Source organism: Sus scrofa, chromosome 5 (genome assembly GCF_000003025.6).
Source record: "Sus scrofa isolate TJ Tabasco breed Duroc chromosome 5, Sscrofa11.1, whole genome shotgun sequence".
NCBI lineage: Eukaryota > Metazoa > Chordata > Mammalia > Artiodactyla > Suidae > Sus > Sus scrofa.
Window position 1 is genome coordinate 60,812,058 of NC_010447.5, and position 23,958 is coordinate 60,836,015.

At 39.9% G+C, this 23,958-nt stretch overlaps 1 long non-coding RNA gene across 4 annotated transcripts in view; it reads right to left on the reverse strand.

Annotated features, from left to right (window-relative positions):
- LOC106507269 overlaps window positions 1-23,958 on the reverse strand; it is a 43,476-nt gene that overhangs the window by 9,954 nt on the left and 9,564 nt on the right. For 2 of the 4 annotated variants that reach the window (XR_002344102.1, XR_002344103.1), the window contains exons 3-4: window positions 21,689-22,104; window positions 9,726-9,812 (exon numbers count right to left, since the gene is read on the reverse strand). This is a non-coding gene — a long non-coding RNA (uncharacterized LOC106507269). Of the gene's footprint in view, window positions 1-9,725; window positions 9,813-10,635; window positions 10,698-21,688; window positions 22,105-23,958 lie in introns of all 4 variants that reach the window. The other 2 variants (XR_002344104.1, XR_001303147.2) reach the window with 2 other exon arrangements.

Genomic DNA, 23,958 nt, shown 5'->3' on the forward strand with positions numbered 1-23,958 from the left:
ATTACTTGTGAGGGAAAGCCTGGGGTTGGGGCTCTTGGCCGTCAAAGCAAGGAACAATGGGACACTTGGTGACCAGGTTGGGAGAGGCAAGGAAGAACTCTACAGTAACTTCTCCATGCCATTACTAAATATAATGATTCATCCAAAGTTGCTTAGTATTTCACATCTCTACACCAAGGAATTATATTTTGAGGAAAAAAACATTCAGAGCTATTTTAAAATTCACAGTAACACAATCAGAAGAGCGAAAACGTTTATTCAAATGCCCAGAATTTTAACTTTTAATTAAAAATATAGTAAGATCTTAAATATCTTGAGAATCAGATCTACAAATCACCTAATTAAAAATATAATAAGATCTTCAATATCCTGAGAATCAGATCTACAGACTTTCTTTTTTTTGTCTTTTGTTTTGTTTTGTTTTGTTTTTGTTGTTGTTGTTGCTATTTCTTGGGCCGCTCCCGCGGCATATGGAGGTTCCCAGGCTAGGGGTTGAATCGGAGCTGTAGCCACCGGCCTACGCCAAAGCCACAGCAACGCGGGATCCGAGCCGCGTCTGCAACCTACACCACAGCTCACGGCAACGCCGGATCGTTAACCCACTGAGCAAGGGCAGGGATCGAACCCGCAACCTGATGGTTCCTAGTCGGATTCGTTAACCACTGCGCCACGACGGGAACTCCTACAGACTTTCTTAATTTGGATATATCTAGTGTTAATTTATTTTCACCTTGCGAATATTTCTAATGTTATATTTTTTACTTTAAGATATCTTTATTCATGTAAATGTCAAAAAACAAAACAAAAAACCGAAAAAACGAAGTTGCTTAGTAAAGTATAATAAATATATTTTGGATACATGGTAGCACAAAGTCCCATTCTTTGGAAATGACCCCCAGAAAAACCTCAGTGAAAGAGGTGAGCCTAGGTGGACATATTGATACAATGCATCCTGGTTCCTCTTCCTTGGCAGGTTGGAACAGGGAGGCAGGATCACCTCACCCAAACTGAGACAATCAGCAGCTCCTCTTGGAATCACCCTGGAATTGTCTCTCTCAGAGTTTGTGTTAGCTGAGGGGAGCCCATCTGTTATGTTGTGTTGTACTAGGAGTCAGTTTTATGACCTACAAAAAGTCATGTGCAGGCCAAAATCATAGAAAAGCTGAAATACTGAATACGTGAAAGGATCTGGTTTGCAAAGATAAGAATAGAGCAGATATTCAGAAAAGAGCAAAGAAGAGAGGCTATAGGGTTCTAGGACTCTCAGACTGGCAGTTTGCCAGTTACCATCTTCAGCCCTCATGAGCTGGACTAAATGGTGTTTTCGGAGTTCTGTCCATAGAAATAAATTCACCTTAAAAAAAAAAAAAAAAAAAGAGTTCCTGTCATGGCTCAGCGGAACTGAATCTGACTAGGAACCATGAGATTGTAGGTTCAACCCCTGGCCTTGCTCAGTGGTTTAAGGATCTGGCGTGGCTGTGGTGTAGGCCAGGAGCAACAGCTCTGATCATACCCCTAACCTGGGAACCTCCATATGCCGCTGGTGTGACCACAGAAAGACAACAACAACAACAACAAAAATCTGAGCTGAGTTAGTTTCTGCTCTTTCAGTCAAAGAAATTGCTAAGAATAAAATCAACGACTAAATAGATTAAAATAAAAATCTCCTAACCATCCTTGATCACTTATTGTCAAACTAAAAGTTTACCCCTGTCCAGAAGGAAAGGTTATAAAAGCCACCTCTATTACTGAAACAGGGCCCTAGGTTCTGGTTCTGAGTCTGGATTTGATGTTCTGCTAAATTGTCTAATTTCCTAGAGATTATTTTAGTAGTGATTTGAGTTAATGAGATCAAAATTTTCATATTTCTACCACAACTGATCAAATAAACCAAATTTTAAAATGCTATCCTATTCAGAATTTGGGGGGAACTGGGGAGACGGGTGGAATGGAAGGGGAATTTTTCTCCATTACAATAGAGAAATTATCATTGTAGAAGCTTTTTTGTTTTTTGGTTTTTTTTTTTTTTTTTTTTTGCTTTGGCTTTACCTAGAACATTCAGAAGTTCCTAGGCCAGGGATAGAAGCTGCAGGTCAGCAGCACCCCGAGCAACTGCAGTGATAATGCCAGACCCTTAACCAGCTGAGCCACATAGGAATTCCCTGTGGAAGCTTTTGATAATATAAATAAGTAAAGAAAATAAAAAAATAGGAGTTCCCATCGTGGCGCAGTGGTTAACGAATCTGACTAGGAACCATGAGGTTGTGGGTTCGGTCCCTGCCCTTGCTCAGTGGGTTAAGGATCCGGCGTTGCCGTGAGCTGTGGTGTAGGTTGCAGACACGGCTCGGGTCCTGCGTTGCTGTGGCTCTGGCGTAGGCTGGTGGCTACAGCTCCGATTAGACCCCTAGCCTGGGAACCTCCATATGCCGCGAGAGCGGCCCAAGAAATGGCAAAAATACAAAAAAAAAAAAAAAGAAAAAAAAGAAAATAAAAAAATTGCAGTTTTACCATTAACAGACAACAATCAGTAATTTTTAGGATAAAAACACACAAAAATGAAAGTTTAATCATATCAGTATCTTGAATTATCCTCATGAATTCATGTAATTTTACTGGTTATATTTCTTCATGTACTCATAGACTTTCCCAAAGAGTTTCCCAAGAACCAGAATTTGAATCACTGAGAAATACTTTGAAGAAAAAGAAAAAAAAAAGTCTGATGCCCAATGAGCAATAAATGCATTTAATTTATTCATTTCCTTTGTTCTTTAGGAAATGAAATCATCATCTAATTGAGATATCCCGTGTGTCATAGAAGCAAGGAGATTTAAACCATTTCCCTGGGCCCTTATATTCCCTTACCTGCTTTTTATTAGCAATTTTATTTATTTACTTCCCAGCTGCCTATTTGTGTTTCCTGTTAAAACACCAAATCTAAAATGACTTCAGGAGTTCCCACTGTGGCTAAGTGGGTTAAGAATCTGACATAGTGGCCATGAGGATGGAGGTTCCATCCCTGGCCTTGTTCAGTGTGTTAAGGATCTGGCATTGCTGTAAACTGCAGCACAGGTCGCAGATGTGGCTCAGATCCTGCATGGCTGTGGCTGTAGTACAGGCCAGCAGCTGCAGTTCCAATTCGGCCCCTGGCCTGGGAACTTCCATATGCCACAGGTACAGCTATTAAAAAAGGAAAAAAAAAAAAATAAAACGACCTCAATTCCAGAAGGATCTGCCTGGCCGCTCTAGAATCATGATATTTTTTATCTCTTTATTTTGAGCTTCCATTGGGCTCGGCTCTGTTCATTTTCTAAGGTCAGATATTTTTCTTTTCCCACTTCGGGCTAACATTCATAATCTTTATTCCTCTTGTTTTCCCGTCTTGTTTTATTGAGCATATCTAACAATGAATTCTCCTGATCTCAAGTTACCTACTCCTCACACCAAAGAACTGTTATCTTAGTAAAAATCCTATTCCTACACCAAAGTAGGAATAAAGCTAAGAGCTTTAGAAGTGTTTTGCTTTCTTTCACACAAAAGATTTTTGCCACTAGTCATGTTTATCTGTCTTCCACTAACAAAGGGAATGCAGTTGAAATATTAAAATTTATAGAATCTGATAACTCTACACTGTGGTTTTGAGTTCTTTCCACTTTTTTTTTGTTGTTGTTTTTTTTTTTTTTTTTTTTTTGTTGTTGTTGTTGTTGCTATTTCTTGGGCCGCTCCCGCGGCATATGGAGGTTCCCAGGCTAGGGGTTGAATCGGAGCTGTAGCCACCGGCCTACGCCAGAGCCACAGCAACACGGGATCCGAGCCGCGTCTGCAACCTACACCACAGCTCACGGCAACGCCGGATCGTTAACCCACTGAGCAAGGGCAGGGATTGAACCCGCAACCTCATGGTTCCTAGTTGGATTCGTTAACCACTGCGCCACGACGGGAACTCCTCTTTCCACTTTTAATTCCAAAAAATTGGACCACACCATTCTCTTGACAGGTTGCTTATGTTCCCATTCTGCTTAATCGCTATCATCTTTTTTTAACCGGAGAACACTCACACTTAACTTGAAGATTTAGCTAAAGATTTGTTGCAAGACTGATAGATGAACTACTTAATCTGATTATACTTGACTGGCAAGCATGATAACTGAATTTCAGAACTTTCAGTTATTCTCAGCATCTGGAAGAAATGGAATATAGGAAAGTCCTTCAACATTCATGTTCATTAAACTAACAAATATTTATGAAATTTCTATGTGTTGGGCACTGTTCACCCATGAGTAGAATAGACATGACCCTTGTTTCTCAAGGAAACCATGGCCCAGGGGGAAGATGATCAATTGTGTGTTAACACATGGTGTTAGCATCTGCGATTGGGGTAAACAGTGACTTAGAGGACAGACCAGGTGGGCAGCAGCAGAGAAGATACATAAGTTGAGACCTGAAGGGCCTGAGGAGATAAGCAGAGGGAAGGGTGTTCTAGAAAGAGATAAGAGCTGGAGAGAGAGGCTTGAAAAGGACGTTGGAGAACCCCAAGGACTTGATGTAACTGGTGATGGTGTGCTCGCACTGGGGGTGTGGATGGTATTAGGAAAAGGGGGGAAGATCAGATTAGCAATGACTTGTGTGCCATGTGGAGGAGAGCATGTTATCCTGAAGGAGCTCCATCCCTGGAGAATTTTAAGCAGTCTTATGATCAGATTTGTAACTTAAAAGGAGTGTTCTAGCAGTGGGGGCCCCGAACACAGCTCAGAAGATCATTTTTCACATGTGTAGAGGGTGTTTCTCACATGCGCTGAGCCTAGGACCAAAGTAAAGATCAGAGGCCTCAGGACATTTTCCCCTTTTCCTCCTCTTTCCTCTCTTTTCTACCCCCTCTGTCTTTCAGACATTCTCTTAAGGCCCTCTTAAAATTTAAGCAGTTCATGGCAAGTCTTTTGAAAATATCAATTTAGTTGTAAATCTCTTTTTCTCAATGGTCGATGTTAAATTATTTTTTGGTAAATTTCCTTTCATGGATGTTCAAATCTACTTTCCCTTTGCTCCCTGTAATTCTTTATTACTATCCATTATCACTTCCAACATAGGGGGAAGGGGAAATAGAAAATTTAAGTAAATCAACTTTATTATTGATCTATGGTGTTTTTTGTTTGTTTTTAGGGCTGCATGTGCAGCATATGGAGGTTCCCAGGCTAGGGGTTGAATCAGAGCTGTAGCCACCGGCCTATTCCAGAGCCACAGCAACTGGGGATCCAAGCCACATCTGCAATCCATACCACAACTCACTGGCAACACCAGATCCTTAACCCACTGAGTGAAGCCAGGGATTGAACCTGCATCCTCATGGATACTAGTCAGATTTGTTTCTGCTGAGCCACAACAGGAGCTCCTGACTTGTGGTTCTTGTAGAGAGTTTATTAGAATATAAATATGCTTCTAGTGACCTTAATGTTTTTCACGTTTTTTAAATTGTAGTTTGTGACCCATGTGTACGTCATGAAATCAATTTAATGGGTCATAACCTAAATTTTAAAAAAAGAAATAGGACCTAATCTAATAGAAAATATCAGCATGCCTTGAATATACTAAGAGTCAGTATTCTGAACTTTCGTTTCAGTTATAGGCCTATATTTTATTCATGCAGATAACAAAACATATCTTACTGTATTAATCAAAAAATCATATTAAAAAAGTCAGAAAAACACTGTCCAAGATCAACTTTTTTTTCTCACTCTCACAATCAAAAATATTAAGAACCAGAGAAGTTGACTTGTCTAAGTCCATGAATTAGTGGCAAATCCAAGATTTGAACTCAGGTCTCCAAACGGTCTGATGTTCTCTGAGCAAAAGTTGATTAACTGCCTACCAGGAGGACTGAGGAACATGGATTTCATTTACTGAATTTATCCTGAGATCACATTGGGAAAGATGATCAAACTTTCATAAGGCTTTGTTATCTTAGTGTGAGAAAGCACAACCTGTTGCTCTTTCACTTTGTGTCACAGACGAGCACGAGGCTTTGACAGATAGTCAGTTTGAATCTTTATTATTCTTTTTCCCCCATCTTTTTTTTTTTGCCACACCTGTGGCATGCAGAAGTCCACGGACCAGGGATCAAACTTGTGCACAGCAGTAACCAGAGCCACAGCCATGACAATACCTGATCCTTAACCCTCTGTGCCACCAGAGAACTCCTGCCTTTATTAGCCTTTAAAAAAAAATGTTTTCGTGGACATCTTTGATATATATTCATACTTATGTTTTGCATAATCTAGTTTTTCTTGTTTCTCAACTGAATGGCTAAATGATTAATCAGGTCCTTTCTTTCACTTTCTTTAGCTATGTTGAAAAAAAATCAACATTCCAGAATATTTGGAGGTGTTTTTCCTAAAATCAGGGAAATGTTAGGTGTACCCTGAGGCTCCTCCAGCCTTATAGGTCTATTGCTTTTAACTTGTGATGGATCTTTTTGGATTTCCTCTTCTTTTTTCCAAGCAATTAAACTTTTTTTTTTTTTTCCCCCTTCACACAATATTTGGAGGCACAGCAAAGAATACAGAGTTGGAAATTGAGAGACAAGAGCCCCAGCCCCTCTTGTCACCTAATTTATTGTTTGAACTTCAGTAGGTCCTAAAACACACTGGGGCCTTGATTTCTTCATTTTAAAACTGAGGAACAGAGTTCCCATTGTGGCACAGTAGAAATGAATCCGACCAGTATCCATGAGGATGTGGATTTGATCCCTGGCCTCCGCTCATTGGGTTGGGGATCTGGTGTTGCCATGAGCTGTGGTGTAGGTCACAGACACAGCGTGGATCCTGCCTTGCTGTGGTTGTGGCATAGGCCCACAGCTGCAGCTCCAATTCGACACCTAGCCTGGGAACTTCCGTGTGCTGCGAGTGAGGGCCACAAAAAAGAAAGAAAGAAAGAAAACTGAGGAAGGGCATCTAGATTACCTATAGTTGCTTTAATCAATCAGTGTTTTCTACCCATGTGGAGGGTTTGGATTCATTTCCAAATATGAGAGAAACCACTGCCTAGAAATTAGCACGTGAATATAAAGAAACATGTTTTTATATAAAATCGTGTGAGATTCCTGGATTTTTATAACCCATTTATAGAGTCACAGTTTTAAAAACCCGCTTTACATAACTTTCTGTATGTCATACAATGTGCCAGATGCTCTACACTTCCTTTCTTGACCTTCCTAAAAATTTCCGATTTCACTTCCTTCCCTTCTCCTTAATGGTTTCCTCCATTGTTCAGACTCCTAGAGCTATGAAAAATTTTGAGCAAGCTAGCTCATCCATCTCATTTCCTTTCTGTCTATTACCTTCACATATCAGTACTTATCATTTTGCCATTTAGAAACTCAGTAGTAACTCCGTAATGTTACAATGACATGCTTCCATGTTGAGGATATAATGGTGGATTAGAGAGAGATTGTCCTTTCCTCAAGAGGATTTCTGAGAGACTGACAAAGAACGAAGTTACCAAAAAATTAATAAAATTACTTCAAGTTCAATGAAATGGATGGCTTTTTGAGGCCAGGCTGCCAGAGCTAGAATCCCAGGTTTATTACTGACTATTTCTATTCATCCACCATTTCTTGTGATCCACTTCAGATCCCCTGGCTTCATTTATCTCCAGGGTCTTGGGCTATGAAAGGAAGGAAAATCTCTTTTCTCCTCTACCTTTCTAGGTTCCCTCGCTGGGCTTTCCAATTAAAGTTATAAAAAACAGATTAGAAAGAGAATTAAAACACAGATTTGGTAACATACACAGACATAGAGATTTGCAATAAAATGAACACCCAAAGAGGCAGCCAGATTAAGGCTAATGTATCATTTTAGGCTAAACAAAAGGAAAGAGGCTGGGCTTCTGGGTGGAGGAGGCAAGGGGGAGGGAGGAACTATAGGTAAGTAAGGGTTATCTCATTATGCAGATAAGAACCTCTCAGGTGAAAAGAGCTGTCTCTGGCTATAGCTTTGTCTCTGTTGCGAGACACTTTTACAAGTGGAAGTTTCCTTTTTAAATGTGAATTTCCTTTACAAAAGTGAAAATGTATCCTCTATTTTTAGGTAATTAGGGGGAGGTGAAGAGCTTTTCCTGCATTAGCTGGTTCTTAACCACATTTAGCTCAAAATAATTTATATGCCAAACAGGCATATTCTGAGATGGTATATTCTGGTATCCCTCATTCTGCCCTTTGAAGTCTTTTTTTTTTCCTCCAAGAAAAGGCATTTCTGTGAAACAAAATGAGCAAAAAGACAGAAGTTCATGGGTGGAGCGAATTATAAACCCAGTTTGGGGGACCAGAGGAAAGTTGGTCAAAAAGATTACTAGATGTAGGACTGAAAGCATCTTTAGATGATAGAGAGAAGATGGCTTTGACAACCTCACTTCCCTTTCCGGGTTTGCAGTTCAAATGTCTTTGGTGACGGTGCATATGTCAGTGTCCTAGCGAGGGATATTTTTTGGAGCAAAGCATGGAAACATTCTGCATTAACTTGTAGAGCCCATTTGGATAGTCCTCCTGAGAATCTGGGCAGTCCGGTTTTAGTTCTCAGTAGTGTCAAGTCAGAACGTTGAGAGAAAAACTGGAAATGTTAATTACTGACAAAAGGTACAAAACAGCAGGAGTCGATTTACTAAGAGGTGAAAAAGCACAAAAGAGAAAACAGGGCTAGAATTCAACAATCTATAGGAATGGTGCTATATTTTTTCATTGAAACTGGATTTTTCCCTCTAAAAATCACTCCGATTTCAAAGATAATCAAAGTCAGACTAATTTTCAAAATAAACTGAGTCTCATTGAACTTCGCCTGATTATTTACACAAGTGCAGCAAAAATAAGTAATTGGTCATTTAGGTCTTTCAAGTTTGCTTTACTGGAACTTTAAATAAGGAAACTCAGATTAGATTTTTAAAAGCCCCTTGAGGGTGAAGAAGCCAAGCCAAGGACTGACCATCAGTCTTTACCTGCAATATCTATAGGGCGGATTCCTCCTTTCTCGAGGTTCGCAGTATATTTTAAGGTTGCTGGGCTCTGTCAGAAAGAAATCTCATTCACCTATAAAGCCAGGAACCCTGTAAGCCAAGCATCAGGTGGATATTCCAAGAGGGCTTTGTAAGCGTTGGCTCCATACAGTGAACTTTAGTTCCTTAAAACTCTCTGGTCACACCCGATTTTATGAACATCATTCTCAGATATGACCTTCCAGTCAAAACCTTAGTTATATAACCAATGTTTCAAACTGTGTCCTGTTAACAAGGACCACAGATTCTTATTGAACTTCTGCAACCAATTACATTACCATGAAACTAAGAATACTCAATAAGATCTTCTAAATTCTAGACGAATTAGGTAGAGAAGTAAATATTTCATCTTTATTCACAAAAGTATATGTTAACATATTTCTATAAGCTACAAACAGCTTAAAAGAGAAAAAGGGTTCCTTAAATCTGAAAAATAAAACATTATAAGAGCTAGCGATGTTTCAAACAAAAAGGCCATAAAAATTAGAATCACCCTTATCAGTTCATTCAGTCCCATGAAGTTAATTCCTACGTTGCTTGCTTTGGGGTTAGCAATTCTGTAAATTCATCAGGTTCTCTATTGGGCTGCACCCTGCAGGCCTACAAGGCCTGTACTCGCCCAGCTTTAAGACTGAATCAACAGCCTAGTCAGCAGCAAAGACATGGTTTAAAGGATAGAGGGAGCTTACACGTCTGAAGCAAGGTCCTGGAGCAAGGTCAAGCAACACCCCCACGGCACAGCAGACAGCAAGCAGGACAAGGCAGCGTCTTTACTCCTGGTGGGGAAGGGAAGATTGCCAGTTATAGGGGGAACTGACCTCAGGTTGGCTCATTAGTTACCACGGAAACCAGCAGATGGGCACGCCCCTCACAGCCCCGTCGAAAAGAATAATCACTAGCTGGGGCCTGGGGCAAGAATGTAGGAAGGTCTGTTAGGTGAGTAGGGTGTAGGTGAAGCCGGCATCCTTCAAGCCCTGGAGAGCAAGTTAACAGCCACCATCAGTGCAATCTCCACTAGAGTTTTGGGAGGTTTGACCCAACCCAGTGGCACGATTTTTAAGGGTATATGTTTTATAAAACCTGTACTCTAGAGTATCTGTCAGAGTCGTTTCGGCGAATCAGCAAAAATGCTGACCTGAAGCATTTTCACCTGTAGTTGATTGCAACTGCTTTCAGAAAGTTAAATAAGTGTGAAACATTAACACTTGTGTGAATGACACACTTTACCACAGCCATGGTTAAAAATGTGATGCAAGTTCATTATAGCACAACTGACCCGTCAATTTGGTTGCTTCAGACGTGTAAGCTGTGACATACAACATTTTATAATATGTGTGTGACATGCATATAGGCTGTGTGTGACTCAACCTTTTATAATAACTGGAATTATGACTGATAACATTAAACAAGGACAAATCATGGAGAGCAAAAATACAAATTTTTAGGAACTTTATACAATTTTTGAAACATTTATATTAAGAACATACATCCATACAACTACAACCTAAAGAAGGTTCAGAATCACTTTTTCATTGACACTGTTTCAGATGAAGTTTAACATTTCCAACAAACCTAATTAGTTTAAGATCTCTGTCTTACCAAGTGAGAGAACAAATCCTTTGAGATTTTTCCAGGTGCCCTCTGGGGAAACTTGAAGTTTCCTTAAGGCAAAAAAGACTCCATTTAGAATTTGATTTGGGGAAATTTTTCAAAAATATCAAAAGGTTTGAACACCTAATGAAACAAAATCACAAGTCACTGTGAAATAATACTTAGTTATCTATTTAACCAAAGCGACAATAAAAGATTTCAAAGGCAATTACAGGTCACATGAATGTAAAAAAAAAAAAAAACCAAACCTTAGCACTTTCAATATTAAGAAGACTCTTTTTTTTTTTTTTTTTTTTTTTTTTTTTTTTTTTTTGGTCTTATAGAGCCACTCCCATGATGTATGGCAGTTTCTAGGCCTACGTCACAGCCACAACAAGGCAGGATCCCAACCGTGTCTGTCACCTATACCACAGCTTTCCACAATGCCAGATCCTTAACCCATTGAACAAAGCCAGGGATCAAACTTGCATCCTCATGGATACTAGTCGCTAGGTTTAATTCTTAAGTAATTAAAAACATAATAAAGACAACACAAAGCACAGGAGATTATTTGCAGAATCTTTGTTTTCTAGGCAGATTACTCAACATGTAAAGAAAAACTTTTTACAATAATCTTCTTAAGAAGAGACCAGTAATCCAAACTTTAGTTCTATATTAGTACACTATTAATATTTTTTGGGGGGTGGGAACTAATGGACTATTATTTACTTATTTATTTATTTTTAATATGACGATTTTAATTTTTTTCCATTATAGCTGGTTTACAGTGTTTTGTCAATTTTCTACTGTACAGCAAGGTGATCCAGTTACACATACATGTATACATTTTTTTCTCACATTATCATGCTCCATCGTAAGTGACTAGACATGGTTCCCAGTGCTACACAGCAGGATCTCATTGCTAATCCATTCCAGAGGCAATAGTCTACATCTATTAACCCCAAGTTCCCAATCCATGCCACCCCTCCCCCCCTTGGCAACCACAAGTCCATTCTCCAAGTCCATGATTTTCTTCTCTGTGGAAAGGTTCATTTATGCCCTATATTAGATTCCAGATATGAGTGATATCATATGGTATTTGTCTTTCTCTTTCTGACTTACTTCACTCAGCATGAGAGTCTCTAGTTCCACCCATGTTACCACAAATGGCATTATTTTGTTCTTTTTTATGGCTGAGTAGTATTCCATTGTGTATATATACCACATCTTCCTCATCCAATTATCTGTCGATGGACATTTGGGTTGTTTCCATGTCTTGGCTATTGTGAATAGAGCTGCAGTAAACATGTGGGTGCATGTGTCTGTTTTAAAGGAAGTTTTGTCCGGATATATGCCCAAGAATGGGATTGTGGGGTCATATGGTAGTTCTATGTATAGTTTTCTAAGGTACCTCCATACTGTTCTCCATAGTGGTTGTACCAGCTTACATTCCCACCAACAATGCAAGAGGGTTCCCTCTTCTCCACAGCTTCTCCAGCATTTGTTATTTGTGCACTTATTAATGATGGCCATTCTGACTGGTGTGAGGTGGTCTCTCATGGTAGTCTTGATTTGCATTTCTCTGATAATTAGGGATGTTGAGCATTGTTTCAAGTGCTTGTTGACAATCTGTATATCTTCCTTGGAGAAATATCTATTCAGGTCTTTTGCCCATTTTTCCATTGATTGATTGGCTTTTTTGCTGTTGAATTGTATAAGCTGTTTGTATATTTTAGAGATTCAGCACTTGTGAGATGCATCATTTGAAACTATTTTCTCCCATTCTGTAAGTTGTCTTTTTGTTTTCTTTTTGGTTTCCTTTGCTGTGCAAAAGCTTGTCAGTTTGATTAGGTCCCATTGGTTTATTTTTGCTTTTATTTCTATTGCTTTGGGAGTCTGACCTGAGAAAACATTTGTAAGGTTGATGTCAGAGAATGTTTTGTCTATGTTCTCTTCCAGGACTTTGATGTTGTCTTTTATATTTAAGCCATTTTGAGTTTATTTTTGTGCATGGTGTGATGGTGTGTTCCAGCTTCATTGATTTGCATGCAGCTGTCCAGCTTTCCCAGCAATACTTGATGAAAAGACTGTCTTTTCCCCATTTTATGTTCTTGCCTCCTGTGTCAAAAATTAATTGACCATAGGTGTCTGGGTTTATTTCTGTGTTCTTTCTTCTATTCCATTGGTCTGTATGTCTGTTTTGGTACCAATACCACACTGTCTTGATCACTATTAATATTATAATTTATTTTACTTATTTTTTGGCCTCACCAGAGGCATGGGCAAGTTCCTGAGCCAGGGATAAACCTAAGCCACAGCAATGAAAACATACTGCACCACCAGAAAAATCCTTAAAATTCCTTAAAAAAACCTTATGATGAATATGTTTCATTTTAGCCAGTTTGACCACATGAGAAAAGATTTTCTCTTTTCCTTGCACAATTTCCTTTCTTTTCCTCTTTCCCATCTGAAACTACCATTAAATAACCTTAAACTACTTTAGAACAAAATTACTCTCCTCTTTTCTTTCTCAAAAAGGCATCCTTCATCTCTCACATCTTCCCTGATTTTTCTTGTATTACTCTACAAGAGGAATTTTTTTCCTTCATTTTTATCATTCCTAATAGCTCATTTACATGTTGATTAGAATTCTTAACCCTTTTGGTAACTAATTTCCAGTGAAAACAAGGAAATAAGCAATTGTGAACTGTGTGTTATATATATATCAGCATTCTGTAGATGGATTAGAAAATCTATTAATGTACCAATTTTATAATTTTAGAAGTATCTGTTTCTTCACAGTAAAATTTTTCAATATGATAAAATAATATGTTTATTAACAGACCCAAAAATCTTTACTGTGTCTGTAATGAGGCCAAAGAAGATAAAATTAAACTTAAGTTTAACAATTAATGTTTTTGGTGTTTCATCTTATTCAGAAATGATACACATATTCAATGAAAGTCCATCATTTAACTTAGTATAACTGTAAAGTTTTAAATACCTGAAAATGGAGTTCTCATTGTGGCTCAGCAAGTTAAGAACCCGACATAGTCTCTGTAAGGATGCAGGTTTGATCCCTGGCCTAGCTCAGTAGGTTAAGGATCTGTCTGGCATTGCTGCAAGTTGTGGTGTAGGATGCTAATGTGGCTCAGATCCAGCATTGCTGTGGCTTTGGTGTAGGTCTCAGCTTCAGCTCCAATTTCACTTCTGGCCTGGGAACTTCCATATGCCACAGGTGGGGCCATAAAAAGAAAAAAGAAAGAAAGAAAAATTGGGGTTAGTTCCTATTTTTTTCTGACAGTTTTAGGAATACTTATACAAGGGTTTCTTTCTTTCTAAACCAATTAAAATAGAGCTCGTTTATGAATTTTGGCAATACCATCCAGAGATAGAAAAATATCACATAAACAAAACATACATAGACACAGATAAATATTCAGACACACATATAGAGATCTTATAGCATCCATTTAAAAATGTTATCTGTGAGTTAAACACAATAATACAAAACTTACTAGTTTATATATGATATTTGGATCTGTGTTCCCGGCAGGTAAACAAGTTAAGGGTACCTATTCAACTAAGACTTTTTGGCTTTTAGCCAACTAAAATATTGTATGATTTTACTTAAATGTGAAATCTTAAAAAAAAAAAAATCAAAAATGTTAAAAGACCTCAAAGATACACAGAACAGAGTGATGGCTGCCAGAGGTGGAAAGTAGAGAGAGGGGGTAAAATGGATGCATGTGGTTAAAAGGTACAAACTTACACGTAGAAGATAAGTAAGGCCTGGAGAATGCAATGTACAGCACAGTGACTATAGTTAACAATATATATTGCATATTCGAAACTTGATAAAAGAATATATCTTAAAAGTTCTCATCACAAGAAGAAAAAATTCTAACTGTGTGGTAATGGATTTTAACTAAACTTACTGTGGGAAGCACTTTGCCTTATATACATATATCAGATGACTGTTTTACAACAAAAAATAATGCAGGGTTGTAAGTTAATTGTATTTCTTTCTTTCTTTTTTGGTCTTTTTAAGGCTGCACTTGCAGCACAGGGAGGTTCCCAAGCTAGAGGGTGAATTGGAGCTATAGCTGCTGGCCTGCACCACAGACACAGCAATGCCAGATCCAAGCTGCATCTGCAACCTACACCACAGCTCACAGTATCGCCGGATCCTTAAGCCACAGAGGGAGGCCAGGGATCGAACCTGCTTCCTCATGGATATTAGTCAGATTTGTTTCCATTGAGCCACAGCAAGAATCTGTTTCTTTTTTTTAAGTTTTATTGCAGTATAGTTAATTTACAAGGCTGTGATAATTTCTGCTATACAACAAAGTGACCCAGTCATACATATAAACCTATCTGTTCTGATTCTTTCCCACATAAATTATCACAGAATGCTGGGCAGAGTTCTCTGTGCTATACAGCAGGTCCCCTTTGGCCAACTGTTCCATATATCTCAGTGTGCATGTGTGCCAATCCCAAACCCACACTCCATCCCTCCCACGCCCCCAACCTGTCCCCTTTGGTAACCATAAGTTTTTCAAAGTCTGTGAGTCTGCTTCTGTTCCGCAAATAAGTTCATTTGTATTCTTTTTTGTTTTTTTTAGATTCCACATATAGATGATATCATATATTTGTCTTTCACTGTCTAATTCACTTAGTATGATAGTTTCTAGGTTCATCCATGTTGCTGAAAATGGCATTATTTTGTTCTTTCTATGGCTGAATAATATTCCATTGTATATATATACCACATCTTCTTTATCCATTCCTCTGTTGATGGACATTTAGGTCACTTCCATGTCTTGGCTACTGTAAATAGTGTTGCAGTGAACATAGGGGTGCATGTATGTTTTTGAACTTGGTTTTCTCTGAATAGATGCCCAGGAGTGGGATTGCTGGATTGTATGGTAGTTCTATTTTTAGTTCTATTTTGATCTATTTTTTACCTCCTAGAGTAATGACAAAATAAACAAACAAACAAACAAATGGTACCTAATTAAAAGTTTTTGCACAGCAAAGGAAACCATAAACAAAACAAAAAGACAACCTACAGAATGGGAGAAAATATTTGCAAATGAAACAACTGACAAGGGATTAATCTCCAAAATATACAAATACCTCCTGCAGCTCAATATCAAACAATCCAATAAAAAAAATGGGCAGATCTAAATGGACATTTTTCCAAAGAAGACATACAGATGTCCAAAGAACACATGAAAAGATGACCAAGATCACTAATTATTTGAGAACTACAAATCAAAACTACTGTGAGGTACCACCTTATACCAGCCAGAATAGCCATTATCCAGAAGTCTACAAATAATAAATTCTAGAGAGGGTATAGAGAAAAGGAGTCTTCTTACACTTTTGGTGGGAATGTACACTGGTGCAACCACTATGGAAAACAATGTGGAGGTTTCTCAGAAAACTAAATATTGTATTTCAACTAAAAAATCCTTTTAGAGGGAGTTCCCTCCATGGCTCAGCAGTTAATGATTCCAACTAGGATCCATGAGGATGCGGGTTTGATCCCTGGCCTTGATCAGTGGATTAAGGATCCAGTGTTGCCGTGAGCTGTGGTGTAGGTCACAGACGTGGCTTGGATCCCGTGTGGCTGTGGCTGTGGTGTAGGCCGGCAGCTATAGTTCCCGATTTCGCCTCCTAGCCTGGGAACTTCCATATGCCTCAGGTGCAGCCCTTTAAAACAAAACAAAACAAAACTTTTTAGATATAAAGTTCAAATTCCAAAGGTATACCTATTCCAATATGATTCTAAACCAATAATCTTTTTTAAGACATTAACACGAATGAATACAAAAGGCATCCCCAAAGAGGGTTAAAAAGAGGCAGGTGACAACGCCCATTGCCATTCCTATGCCTCCGGGATCAAGAATTACTCGCAAAGATAGCTTAAGAAATCAGAGACCTTCATTGTCCCAGCCTTAAGGAAATTCTGGTCTCCCCCAAAAGCGAGCTGCCTTCCATGACAGAGATGCTAATCTGTCACACTAGATAGGTTATATTGGGATGGGGCTTTTCCCTGAACAAGAAAATGAAAAGAAAAAATGAAAAGACCCCTTATGGACCGAGACTTCTCACCGAGACAAACTCCCATGAGAGCTGGTATGGTCAGACAAACAGTGTTCCTTATGCATTTGTGTGTCAGGTTTCTTAACCTGACAGCTGTCGCCAGATGCAGATCTGACAACCTCTACTCCCCCTCCCTCCCCATAAGCTGTTGAGATGAATAAGAGTACCCTCTACAGGTTGCAAGTCAAGCTCTCAAGCCACAGAAGGAAATGGAAGGAGAATATTTTATGATTTTCCTCCTCCTGACAAACAATGCAAAAGACAGAAACAAAGGAAAATAATGACTCTTCCTGGGAGGCTAAGGATCAATAAACAATGAGTACTCCAAACCAAATTTACAAGAGTCATAAACCAAAGAGCTAATTCTTACAATGATTTTTCTCCTACTAATCTAAATGTGAAAAAAGAAACCAGACTTTTACCACTTCCCATTAACTAGACCCTGTAGACAGAAATCAGGGAAGATGACTTTTCTAAGAATTTTTACCTTTTCCCAGCTTTGTCAGAAGGCCCAAGACCTCAGCTTCAGACTCTATGCAAGCGGGGTTTCCCAGGTATCTTTGTGGTTGCCAAAACTATACAGGAGGAAAAACTTTTTTCTCTCTACTCTTCTAGATTCAAGGGTTAGACCTCTGAATCAAACTGATAAGAACTAGATAAGCAAGAAGAAGAAGAAGTAAAACCCACCCAGGTTTATTAAATACACACATATGCAGCAGAATTCAAAAAGAAAGGAAAACTCAAGGAAAGAGCCATATGATTGAGGCTATATAGTATCCTAGGCTGAGCAAAGGAAAAGGGGTTTGAGGCTTCTGAGGAGGAGAGACAGGTTATGGGAAAATGAGAGGAAGACATGTTGGGTAAATAAGGGACGTCTTGTTATGCAGATTAGAGTTGTCCCTGGAAGTAACTCTTTTTCAGATTTGAGACACTTTTATAAATGGAAATTTCCTTACATATGTAAATTTCCTTTATGAAAAGGGAAATGTATCCTCTATTTTTAGGCAGTTTGCAGGAAGTAAAGCGCTTTTCCTGCATCTGCTCCTTCTCAGTTGCCTTTAGCTCAAAATAATCCTTATGCCAAAGAGGCATATTTTCAGGTGGAATATTCTGGTACCCATCGGGTGCTTGTTTTGCTCCAGCCACAAATGTGGCAGGCAGCTCTGCCTGGGCCTTGAGAGACTTCAGGTACACCAATCTGATAGCATCTTTCCTGTGCCCACACTGAGCACCTTCCATCTTGTAATCAGGTGCTTTCCTGTTAGTGCTAAGACTGGCTTGTAGGCATGAGTGCGACGGAGCTAATTAATGTCCCATGGGGTAAATGTCTGACCCAAGAGATAGAGGTGCCAGTGAAAACATCCTTCCCCTCTTCCACCCTGATGGAGTGTCCTGACATACCTTTATTCATACAGTTTCTCAGAGTGGATCAGGCAAGATCAAGCAATCTGTTGGACTTGATACCCTGCAGTGGCACCCACAGAGGTAACGTGTCACATTGTATTAGCTGTCCCTCCTTACCTGACTCACTCCTGCTTCCTGTGATTGCACTCCCTAATTAAGTTGTGGTACATATGCATTTACTGCAGCCTTTGCTTTCTGGGAAAACAGGTTAAGACAGGCCTTTTGAAAAAATTACCTCTCAGTGCTTCAGTTTCCTTGTTTGATAAATATAAACTATAATAACAGTACCTGCCTCAGAGGGGTGAGTGTTAAGCAAATTACTATATGTAATGCTCTTCGTGGGGTGCCTGGCATCCATGGTGTCACAAATGTGCTAGGTTTATTATTCTAATTTATTCTAAGTGCAATGGGGAGTCACTGAGGACTCTTAAGGTGACTATTGTGATCCGATTGACATTTTAGTAAGTAAGTTCCCCTGGATCTCAGGTGGTAAATAGATTAAAGAGGGACAAGGATAAAAGTGGAGAAACATTTAGGAGGCTGTTGCAATCGTAATGCAATGAGATTTTAGCGATCTGGAATAGAGCATTAGCAGTGAAAACCGGCAGAAGTGGACAGATCCAAGAAATACTTTGGAAGCAGAACCGACAGAACTCCAAAAAAAGAAAAAAAAAAAAAGATAGACAGGATGGGGCAGTGAGCCAAAAGAAAGCTCACCTAAAAAATATATTGATTTTCATGCTACGGGGATGATAGCTCGAAATCTACTCCTTTATCCCAAGATGTGAAGTCAGTTCCTCCCCATCCCTGAACTACAGATTTAATTTTCTTTTTACCTGGATTCTTGCTTGCTCTTCCCTCACACATCTTATGACTATTAACAAAATGGTACTGCCCACCACCAATTTTTCACCTGTCACTCCTACCAGTAGCCAGACGCAAGCAATTGCCTTGTGTGACCCCATCTCCCTGGCCCCTCTCAACTCCTCAACCCATTCCTCCTCTCTGTCCCTTTCTGGCAAGCTTGCTAGATGGGCCCATCACCTACTCTCCTGGTTTTGCACCTGTAGCTTCAACCTACTCTTGGAATGCCATTTTCATTTTTGATTCTTTTTTTTTTAATTTTTAAAAATTATAGTTGATTTACAATGTTGTGTCAATTCTTGCTGACCATGTTCATTTTAATTGGCCATATTCTTTCTCCATCTTTACTTACTAAATCGTAACTCCCAGAGTTCCTGTTATGGCACAGCGGGTTAAGATCCAGCATTGTTTCTGGGGTGGTGCGGGCTGGATCCCTGGCCTGGTGCAGTGGGTTAAGGATCCAGTATTGCTGAAGCTGAGGCCTAGGTCACAGCTCTGGCTTCAATTTGATCCCTGGTGGGAACTTCCATATGCCTTGGGTGGGGCCAAAAAAGAAACAACAAAAATCCTAACTCCCTCACTTAGAATCACAAGAGGACATAAATGATGGTTGATTTCTCAAACTAAGCCCACTCATCCCCACTATCCCTATTTCAGTAAAAGTCAGTTTTGTTCAGGCTAAAAACTTTAATCTTTCTGTATACCCGCCTTTCTCTTATATCCATATCCAATTTGTCAGCAAATCCTATTGGTTTTACCTCCAAAAATACATCCCGAGTTCAACCACTTCCAATGAGCATTGGTTCCACTCTGGTCCAGGTCATTGTATCTCTCTTCTGGGTTATTTCAATAGTTTTCCACTGCTCTCTCTGCCTCTTCCTTTAGTTCCTGTAATCTGTTCTCAACACAGTGGCCTGTGTGCTCCCATTTGAACATTCAGATCATGTTACTCTTCTGCTCAACATCTTTTAATGGTTTACTATCTCACCCAAAATAAAATCCCATGTCGGAGTTCCTGTTGTGGCTCCGTGGGCTAAGGACCTTACATAGTGTCCGTGAGGATGTGGTTTTGACCCCTGGCATTGCTCAGTGGGTTAAGGATCCAGGGTTGTCACAAGCTGCGGTGTAGGTCGCAGATGAGGCTTGGATGCCGAGTTTCTGTGGCTGTGGTATAAAATTCAGCTGCAGCTCTGATTTGGCCCCTGGCCTGGGAACTTCCATAAGCCCAGGTACAGCCCTAAAAAGAAAAACAGAAAGAAAGAAAAAAAAATCCAGTGTCTTTCACAGCTCCAAATATGTGGCTCAGTTCCCTCTGATCCTACCTTTGACTTGCCCCCCTTCCACACCCCATTTGCTCCACTACGACCTTACGTGCCATCTCTGGGGCACACCAGGTGTGCTCCCAACTCAGGATCTTGCATTCATTGTTCCTTCTGATGAGCCTGTGATCCCCCCAGCTCTCCCCACCGTGGTTCCCTCATCTCCTTCAGGCCTGTGCTCAGATGTTACCTTCCTGGTGAGTCTTCCTGACCATCCTCTGTGCCCACCAACCATGGTCCTCTCCATTTCCTTCCCGTCTTACGTTTCTCTATGACACATCCTATCGTGCTACGTATATTAACCTCAGCTATAAAGCACTTGGCTCCCAGGCTCCGTTCTCAGTTGCTAACCAGCTGAAATTCTTAGGGGCAGAGTGGAGGGAGGGAGGAATTTGGAAGAGACCTCCTCCTGATAATTGGGATTTTCTCAGTTCATTGTCTATCGATTGTGTATATAGTTTGTTTCATTATATTATCAACTGAAAAATATTAGTTTACATTAACTTCACAATAATGGAACCCCAAATCTTTTCTTTTTTTGCTTTTTCAGGGGCGCACCCATGGCATATGGAGGTTCCCAGGCTAGGGGTCTAATTGCAGTTGCAGCCGCCGGCCTATGCCACAGCCACAGCAACGCAGGATCCTTAAGCCACTGAAGGACAGCAGGGATCAAACACTCAACCTCATGGTTCCTAGTCGGATTCGTCTCTGCTGCGCCACAACGGGAACTCTGGGACCCCAAATCTTACACAAGCAAATTTTTTTTTTTTTGGGACTTTTTAGGGCCACACCTGCAGCACATGGAGGTTCCCAGGCTAGGGGTCTAATCAGAGCTGTAGCCGATGGCCTACATCACAGCCACAGCAACAAGGGATCTGAGCCGCATCTTCAACTTACACTACAGCTCACGGCAATGCCAGATCCTTAACCCACTGAGCGAGGCCAGGGATCGAACCTGCAAACTCATGGCCCACGGTTCCTAGTCAGATTTGTTAACCACTGAGCCACGACAGCAACTCCACAAGTGAATTTTTGCAGCCCTCCTTTGTTTTCACTAGTTTGTTTATTATCTTTTTGCCCATGGGGACAGGAATTTTTACTTGTTCTTTTTACAACTCCAGCACTTAAAACACTCTTGGCACATAGTACGCCATTAATAAACATTTGAATTAGTGTTGAATTAGTGAATGGCGCATCTTATCTACACATAAACTGTATATGACTCACCTGCTTTTGGAAACTAATAGAAACAATTGCTTAATCATGTTTTTAAGACCGTAACCTAAAATTCATAATACTTTACAATTATATAACACATTATAAAAGACTTTGACATACGTGATCTCATTTTATCCTCACAATACCTTTATATTTCAATTTTTTCACAGGAACTTGAATCTGAGAGAAATAGAGTCTTCTGTTTGAGGTCACAGGAAACAGCATCACAGGGAAATTGAGTGATTTGCTCAAAGTCCACACTAGAGAATGGAGATTCAGACTCATGTCTTGACAGCAAATCTGATGCAATTTCCAGTACAACATCCCAACTCTTTGATTCTGTGTTGGATCAGCTGCCTGCATACTCTTCGATTCTGTATCAGCAACATCTGCCTAATCTTCTTGGCCAACCAGGCTCAGGACTTACAATCCAGTTGATCAGGTTTGTTTTGGTTCTTGCTAACTGTGCTAACTGAGCAAAACTGGGGCTGACTCGTGGCACTGCCTGGTTGAAAAACCAGGATTAGGTAGTCTGAAAACAAGTGTTCTCAATACAGCTCCCCTGCAAAAATGTAGATCAAGATGCAGGTTGTAAATACGGGGAAACAAAGACTCTGTAAAACAGTTTGTATAGACTTACATGCAGAGAGCCAAGTGCTGGTCAAACCATTTACATTTGTCATCCCATGGTCTTAAAATTACTGTGGCCTGGAGTTCCCGTCGTGGAGCAGTGGAAACGAATCTGACTAGGAACCATGAGGTTGAGAGTTCGATTCCTGGCCTTGCTCAGTGGGTTAAAGATCCGGCATTGCCGTGAACTGTGGAGTAGGTCGCAGATGCGGCTCAGATCCTGCGTTACTGTGGCTTTGGCATAGGCTGGTGGCTACAGCTCCGATTAGACCCCTAGTCTAGGAACCTCCATATGCCGAGGGAGCGGCCCTAGAAAAGGCAAAAAGACAAAAAAAAAAAAAAAAAAAAATTACTGTGGCCTGTTCAAAAGAATAATTTTCTTATTTTTTCTCAACTCAAAGGAAAAAAGCCCTCTTTTAAGCCTCGTGCAGATCCTTATACAAGCGGCTGTTGAGTACCTACTATGTGAAAGGCACAAGGCTCTTTCTTTCCTTCCTATTCATCCGAAAGCAAATGTTTAGCTTTCTTTGTAAGCTTTCTTGGCTTTTAGTCATTCATCCTCATTCTTCTGCCCTCTCACCTTTCATAGCTCACTCTCACTCACAGAAAATTCATTATTATTAGGGGTCCACTCCAGTTTTTCCCTTGTGGCTTCCTCACTTCAACTATAGACCATTTAGAGTTCAAAATCCATTTCTTTGTATTCTCACAGATTGTAAATATTCAAAAGCTGGTGACTAAGGGAAGGGAGAGGAGCTCCATTCATGATTTGAACCAGAGAAAGGGAGCAGATGCTATCAGATGCCCCATTTTAATGGCTTACAAATAACATGACTCAGACTGGTTTGGGCGCAGTCTGCACACATCAGAGAAGAGGAGATGGACTGCTGACTTGGCAAAGGAGTTGTAAATAAAAGCTGACTTTGGTTTAGCACCTATAATTACACCCAAGCCATAGCTTGCATTTTGATTGTCCCAGAAAGAAAGAAGAGGAAAAGAAAGGAAGAGAAGAAGGAAGGAAGAAGGAAACAGGAAGATAAAAATTTGTTTTTTCTTAATAGGATACGCTCAGATATCTAGTGTCCTTACGGAACTTAATTTAAACTTACAGAAGGCATCCATGAGAATGGTGGAATAGAAATTGATGTAATTATCTAGACTGTCATAATAACTGTCTCTCAGATTCCATGGGAAGCATTCATTCCAATACTGAATTAAAACTGGAAATGGTTCGAGGAGAAACAATCCCTCTGGCCAAATCTACATGTCATATCTAGAGCATCGCAGTTGTTTGGTGAATACCAGGTACAAAATACTTTGTTGAGTAATGCAAGGGAGGAGAGACTTTTTTTCCTCTACCCTCCTAGGTTTACTGGCTGCTCACTGCTCCCACCAAATTGATAAGAAACAGATTAACAAGAGAACAAGAAAAGCAGGCTTCATTATGTACCTATACACAGGAGTTTCCAAAGAAATAAAAGCTCAAGGAGGAGGCCAGATGATTGAGGCTTGTATACATATCAGCTTAGGCTAAACAAAGGAAAGGGGGTTTTGAGCTTCTGGATGGAGGAGGCAAGCTGTAGAAAGGTGAGGGGAAGAAATGTCTGGTAAACAAGGGTTACCTTAACACGCAAGAGGCTCTCAGGTGATGAGCCGTCTCTGGGAGTAGCTCTCTTCCTCATATAAGACACCTTTACAAATGGAAATTTTCTTTATGAAAGGGGAAAAATGGACTCTACTTCTAGGCAGCTGGGGGAAAGTAGAAAGCTTTTCCTTCATCGACTGG